At 62.2% G+C, this 6,577-nt stretch overlaps 1 protein-coding gene across 1 annotated transcript in view; it reads left to right on the plus strand.

Moving 5' to 3' along the window:
- Positions 1-230: 230 nt before the first annotated feature.
- The window catches only part of TET3 (tet methylcytosine dioxygenase 3), a 24,675-nt gene continuing 18,328 nt past the window's right edge, over positions 231-6,577 (plus strand). Inside the window, exon 1 of the mRNA XM_027909348.1 lies at positions 231-256. The gene's annotated coding sequence lies outside the window, so the exon portion shown is untranslated. The remainder of the gene's footprint in view (positions 257-6,577) is intronic.

Raw genomic sequence — 6,577 nt, forward strand, 5'->3', positions numbered from 1 at the left:
AAGAGGAGGAGGAGGAGGAGGAGGAGGAGGAAGAAAGAGGAGGAGGAAGGAGCGAAGAGGAGGAGGAGGAGGAGAAGGAGGAGGAGGAGGAGAAGAGGGGGGGAGCGGGGATGCGGCGCCCATTCCCCCCCCCGGCTGCGGCGGGGCGGCGGTGAGGGAGCGCGGCGGAGAGGGAGACAAGATGGCTTCCTCCTGAGGGCCGGCGCCGAGCGGGGCCGGCGGGGGCTGCGGGGGCAGCGCGGGGGGCCGCGGCGAGGTAAGAGCACTCCTTCCCCTCCAAAAAACGCCCCTGTCTGCACCCCCCAAACACCCCTTCAAAGAAAAATACCCCCCCTCGGGGCGTGCGGGGCGGTGCGGGTGAGGTTAAAGCCCACCCCGCTCCCCCGGTGCTAGCGGCCCCGCGGGGCCGCGAGGACAAAGCGGCGGGGCCGGGGGACACTCACGGCCCTACCCCCGCTTTGGGGCTGTTTTCCTTCTTTTATCCCTTTTCCTTCCCCTGCAGCATCGCTTCGCGGGGGTGGGGGTGGGGGGGTGTGGGGGCCAGATGGAGACGGGAGGGGGACAAGCCCTAAGGTGGCCCCCCCCCCACTCCCATTTGCATTACCCCACATGCTTTGTGGCCTTTATTAATTATTGTTATTTATTGACCGATGCCGCCCAAAAGCCGAAATGTGCTGAGCTCAGAGGTGATGATGCGAAAACAAGGGCGATGAGGCTCCCCGCGGCGTGACGTCACGCTGACGTCACCGTGCCGGTGGCAGCTGTCACATCCCTCGCCGTGACGAGGACTCGGGGTCCGGCGCGGGCACCCCCCCCGCTTTCCGTCACGCCGGGGATGGAGGTGGGCAGAAAAACCGGCTTGTCCTCCTCGGCAGGGTCTCATTCACCCGCCGAGCCTGCACCTCGGCTCGTCCCGGTGCCGCCAGCGGTGGTTTGGTGGCACTCAGGGACACCGCCACCACCACCACCGCCACCACCGCCGAGGGGACATCGCCGAGGTCACGCGTCGTCGCCAAAACGCGTGGCCGAAGTTTGGAGTCGGCGGTGAGGAGCGGGCTCCGGCACCACGTGTTCCGCAGGGATCCGGGGATGCTGAAACATCTCTGGCACCCGCCAACGCCGGAGCTGCCTCTGGCGCTTTGGGGAAAAGAGAGGAATCCTAGAGCCCCGCTTTGGGGAAAAGAGAGGAATTCTAGAGCCCCGCGGCAGCTGCCGGGGTGGCTGGTGGCTGGTGGGTGCCGGGGTGCGCTGAGCGTCGCCGAGGTTGCATCATGCTGGGAAGGGCCGGGAGCAGAGTCCTCTGGGGTCAGGTTGTTATGGGGGCCCCATAAACGAGCCCCGCTCGCGGCCTTTGGCACCTCGTTAGGTTTGTTTTTCGAGGTTGGTTTCTCGGGATCGCCGGCATGGACTCTTCGCGGCAGGTAATCGAGGGGGGAGGTGGCTCTGAGGAGGAGGCGACGGGGTCTGGGAGAAGGCAAAATGTGTGCCCCCCACCCCAAGATTTTGGCCTTTCCCGGTGCGGTTTCACTGGCCCCACTGGGAATGGGGATGGTGAAGTGGTGGCATGGTGGCTCTGGGATTTGTGGTTGTGCTACGGGTCTGTGTCCCAAAAAGCCTTTCCTGGAGTGTCCCTGGCACTGCTGGCATGCTGAGAGTGAGCTGTCCCTGGTCCCCTGTCTGCATGTGCTGAGGTCCCTAATCCTTATCCCCATGCCATCGGGGGTCCCAGTCTCCTGTCTGCATGTGCTGAAGTCCCCATCTGTTCCCATGACATCAGGGTCCTCAATCCCTTTTCTGCATGTGCTGAAGTCCCTAATCCTTGTCCCCATGGCACCAGGGTCCCCAGTCCCCTCCCTGCATGTGCTGGGGCCTGCAGTCCCTGTCCCCATGACCCATCAGGGTCCCCAGCCCACGTGTGCCAGGGTGCCCGGTCCCCATCCCTCTGGCATTGTGCATATGTTGGGGTCCCTGGGCCCTGTCCCCATGCCATTGGGATATTTGGACTCCTTCCTGCACGTGCCAGGGTTCCCAGTCCCCACTCCCTTGTCATTAGGGTCCCTCCCTGTGTGTGGTGCCATCCCTGTGGCATCGGAGCCCTCAGTCCCTGTGTGTGCCCTGTGTGTGCCCTGTGGGTGTCCCTGTTCCCATGGCATTGGCATTCCCATGTGCTGGAGTTTCCAGGTCCCCCTCCCCACTGCACCAGGGTCCTTGGTCCCCTGCTTGTTTCCCTCCATGCATGTGCAGGGTCCCTTGTCCCCATTCCATTGGGGACATTGGGGTCCCCATTCCACTGGGGTCCCCGTTCCCATGCCATTGGGGTCCCCAGGCCCCTCCATGCATGTGCAGGATTCCCAGTCCCCTTTCCCATGCCGTTGGGGTTTCCAGTCTCCTCCTTGCATGTGCAGGGTCCCTTTTCCTTGTCCCTGGCCGTTGGGTCCTCGGTCCCCAGCCTCCACGTGTCAGCTTTCCCTGCCCCCATTCCGATGGCAGTAGGGTCCCCATTCCCTGCTCCCTCCGTGTCCCTCACTCTGAGGGGGCAGAGAACCTTCCCAATGGGATGACAGTGCTGTCATCCCCTGGCTGTCCCCCCTGGATTGGGATGAGGCCGGGATGCCCCCCAAACCCAGCCCCACTGCGAGACCCCCCCTGAACCTTGCTGTGCCAGTGTGTTAATCCCGTTCCTGGAGCTCCGTGCGAGAGGGTGCCAAACCGTTTTTGAGGATGAAAGAGCTGTTTTTATTCCTCCCCCCGCTCCCTGGGCCGGCATCCAAGGGGAGATGAAATGAAACGGGAAGAGGCTGGAGGTGAAACAGCTGTTCTCAGCCCTGTCCCCGCTCCACATCTGCCCACCACGCCACTGCCAGTGCCGATTTGCTCCTGTGTCCCAGGGCCAAAATCCCCTCTTCCCGGGGGTTTGCAGGAAGGGTTGCCGGAGGGAGCCGTGCGTGTCGTGGGGACAATGCCGTGTGTTTGTTTGCTACAGCTAAAATGGCAGTTCTGAAGGGATAAAAAAAAAAAAAAAGGGAGAGAGCCAAGTGCTTCTGCACATCCAGTCACCGCATCTTTTGATTAAATGAGATTTTGCTGTCGAAGGGGGGAGCTGGGGACCACGAGCTCCAGAGCCTGCAGTTCCCAGCGCAGCCAAATGAGGGGAAAAAAAACCCCTCCGAGCCACTCCAAACCCTGAAAATGCCATAAAAAAACCCCCAAATGGGTCGGAGTGAGTTCTGATCACTGCAGGTGTCACCGTGGGGGCCGGGATGGGTGTGATGGATGGGGGGGGTTTGTCACCACAGGGCTGGTGGCACTGCCCTGCTCATCACAGCCCCGATTCTCAGCCCGGAAAAACACGGGAAGGCTGGAGCAGCATCCTGGGAGCTGCAGCGGGAGGTGCTGGGGTGCAGAACGGGGACGAGGAGCGGCAGGGCAAGGGGCTCTGAAGACCCTCTGAGCCCCTCAGAGCCCGCTGGTGTTGCAGTCAAAGCCTCTGCACTTCAGGCCGTTGTGTTGGAGCTGCTGCAGTTAAAGCCCTCCCGCTTAAATCCGTGCCAATTAACGCCACTGCAATTAAAGCCCTGGCACTTAATTAGCGCCAGTGCAGCACCAGCTCTCGTAGCGGTGCCGGCTCCTCCGGGCGCCTCTGTGAGCCTTGCCTGGTTGGGGTGGTTGGTGCTGGAGCACCCTGGGATTGCGCTGCTTGTCCTCTGGACCACACTGGGATCGCACTGGGATTGCACTGGGATCGCACTGCCTGCCCTCCAGGGCACACTGGGATCACACTGGGATCATACTGGGATCTCACTGCTCATCCTATGGAGCACACTGGGATCGCACTGCCTGGTGTCTGGATTGCACTGAAAGCACACTGGGATTGCACTGCCTGCCCTCTGAAGCAAACTGGGAGTACACTGCCTGCCCTCTGGACCAGACTGGGAGGACAGTGCCTGTCCTCTGGAGCATACTGGAAGCATGCTGCCTGCCCTCTGGAAAACACTGCCTGCCCTCTGGAGCGCACCTGGGAGCACACTGGGATCACACTGCCTGCCCTGTGGACCAGACTGGGAGCACACTGCTGCTGTCTGGGTCATGCTGCCTGCCCTCTGGAGCACAATGGGAACACACTGCCTGCCCTCTGGAAAACGCTGCCTGCCCTCTGGAGCACACTGGGAGCATACTGGGAGCACACTGCCTTCTCCCTGGAGCGCATCAGCATCCCGCTGCCTGCCCTTCAGAGCACTCTCCTGATCTGCCAGACCACATTCCCTGCCCTCCGGAGCACGTTCCCTGCCCTCCAGGAAGAGGCTCCCAGCCCTGCAGACCACGCTGCCTGCCCGCACATGGCTTTTTTTAGGTTTACAAACACGAGGGCCCCGTGCACGCGCCGCTTCCCCCCCTTCCTTGCCGTGAGTCACCAGCCCCGTCACCGGGCTGGGGAAGCCGGAGGCGGCGGCGCTTTCCCCGCGGTGCCGATGACCCGAGCGAGGTGGGGAAAGAAAAAGGCACAGTCACACTCTGTTTTTCTCGTCTTTCATCGTTCCCCGTTCCTCTTCTGGGAGGAGATGGGTGGTGGGTGGTCCTGGATGAGGTGTTTTCGGAGAGGACCCCGGCACCGGTGGGAGGGTGGGAGAGTGTAAACGCCACCGGCTTCCCTGGCTCCCTCACCCTTTGTCAGTCGGGTTTCCATGGATTCAAGGCGATGCCAATCGCTGTGGTTTTGGGCACGGGCGAGATTTTAGCAGGGAGAGGCTGCTGAGATCCCAAAACGTTGGCAGAGGTGCTGGCAAAAGCCTCCCAGCAGCGGCGGTGAGCGTGGCGATGCCGAAGCCCCCGCGCTGAGCTCATCGCGGAGCCGGTTGGCGTTGGGGCTGAGGTGGCTGCGGTGACTCAGCAGTGCCGGTGCTGACTCAGCGGCTCCAACCCCCGGGGAGGCAGCGGGATAGCGGGAGAGCTTGAAATTTTTGGGTAGAAAAAGGGCTTTTTCTGATCCAGCGCGCTGCAGAGTTGCTGGTGCCGAGCCGGTGTTTTCCACCCCGTGCGCCTCCCTCTGGCTCTGCCAAGAGGGATTTCATCCGGAGGGGTTGCGTCTCCCACCTGCCACGAGGTGCTTTCCCCTACAGGGAACGGGTCATGGTGGTGAAACCAGCTCGGGTTTTGGCAGAGGCGGCGTTTTCCCTGCTCCCAGATGGGGCAGGGCCTGGCTCCCACTCATCTCCCGGCTCCTGCCCGCCGGCCGTCGTGCCGCCGACTTGCCCGTGCTTGCCGGGTGGGAGGGCGGCGGCACACGCGGTTCTCCTCCTCCTCCTCCTCCTCCTCCTGCTGCGCCGAAGGTCGGGCGAGCCGCACCGTGGTGTCGGCGTGAGGATCCCCACGTCCCGGGGAAGGGGGGCACCGCAGCATCCCCCAGGTATGACGGGATGGGGATGACCTGGAGGGAAGCTGAGCACCCTTGGGTGCTGGGTGGCACGTGCTTGATGTGGAGGACCAGGAGGGTGTAGGGTACCCTTCCCACTGCTCAACCTGGGGGGCAAAGGCTTGAGAATTGGGGTGTGTTTGGTCAGCACAGGAGTGTCAACCTGGTTTGCAGTGCAGAGCAGTCGGCATGGTGGGAATGTCCCACTGGGGGCTGTGGAGGTGCTGGGAATGGACTGAACCTGGTCCCACATGGAATGCTGGCAGTGGGGCTGGGAAATCAGGCCCAGCCCCACAGGGGCAGCTGGAGTGGGACGAGAAATGCTGCTGGGTGGGAGGTGAGGAGAGGCCTCTTCCTTCCCTTCCCCTCTTCCTTCCTGACCCCTTTCTCCCTGTCCCTGCCCCCTTCCTCCCTACCCCATTCCCATTCTTCCGCTTGTTTCCCTTCCTCCCCATTCCCATCTTCATCTTCTTCCCCTTCTCCTCCTTTTCCATCCCATTTCTCCTCTTCCTTCTAGCCCTTTCTCCCCTTCTCTCCCCATTTCTTTCCATCCCCTTCTCCTCCATCTCCATCTTCCCCTTCCCTTTGCCTTCCCCTTCTTCGTCCAGCCTTTTTGCTTTTCCTTCCTATCCCTCCCCTTTATCTCCTTCCTCCTCACCCTAATCTCCTTCTTCCACTGCTCTTCCTCTTCCTCTTCCCCTTCCTCTTCTTCCTCTCCCCCGTCCTCCCTATCTTCCTCTTCCCTTTCCTCTCTTTCCCTTTCCTCTTCCCCTTCCTCCCACCCTCCTTCCCCTTCTCCACGGACAGAGCAGGCACAGCGATCCGACCGTGCCGCGCCGGCCCCGGTGCCAATCCGGGAGCGCCGGCACGAGAGGCTCCAGCTGTGTTTGAGGAAAAAACCGCTCCAAGGAACAAAAATAGCGCTGTAAGGTTTTTTTTTTTTTTTTTTTTTCCTCCTCCTTTTCCCTTTCAAGAGCTCGGCTCCCTCCCTGTCCGCCCGGAGCCGGCAGCCTGACGCGGCTCCGAGCCGTGCCAAACCTTCCCAGCCTTTCCCCCTGCCCGCGCCAACTGGCGGCTCCCGGCTCGGCTCCGCGCCGCGGTGGGAATGTGCCGCGGTGGGAACACACGCCGTGGCTTGGCTGAGGCGTCCTGCTTCCCAAAAACTGC

The sequence above is a fragment of the Empidonax traillii genome, unplaced genomic scaffold, assembly GCF_003031625.1.
Source record: "Empidonax traillii isolate 1590-97213 ecotype Southwest subspecies unplaced genomic scaffold, ASM303162v1 scaffold2073:size91028, whole genome shotgun sequence".
In the NCBI taxonomy this organism is placed as follows: Eukaryota; Metazoa; Chordata; class Aves; order Passeriformes; family Tyrannidae; genus Empidonax; species Empidonax traillii.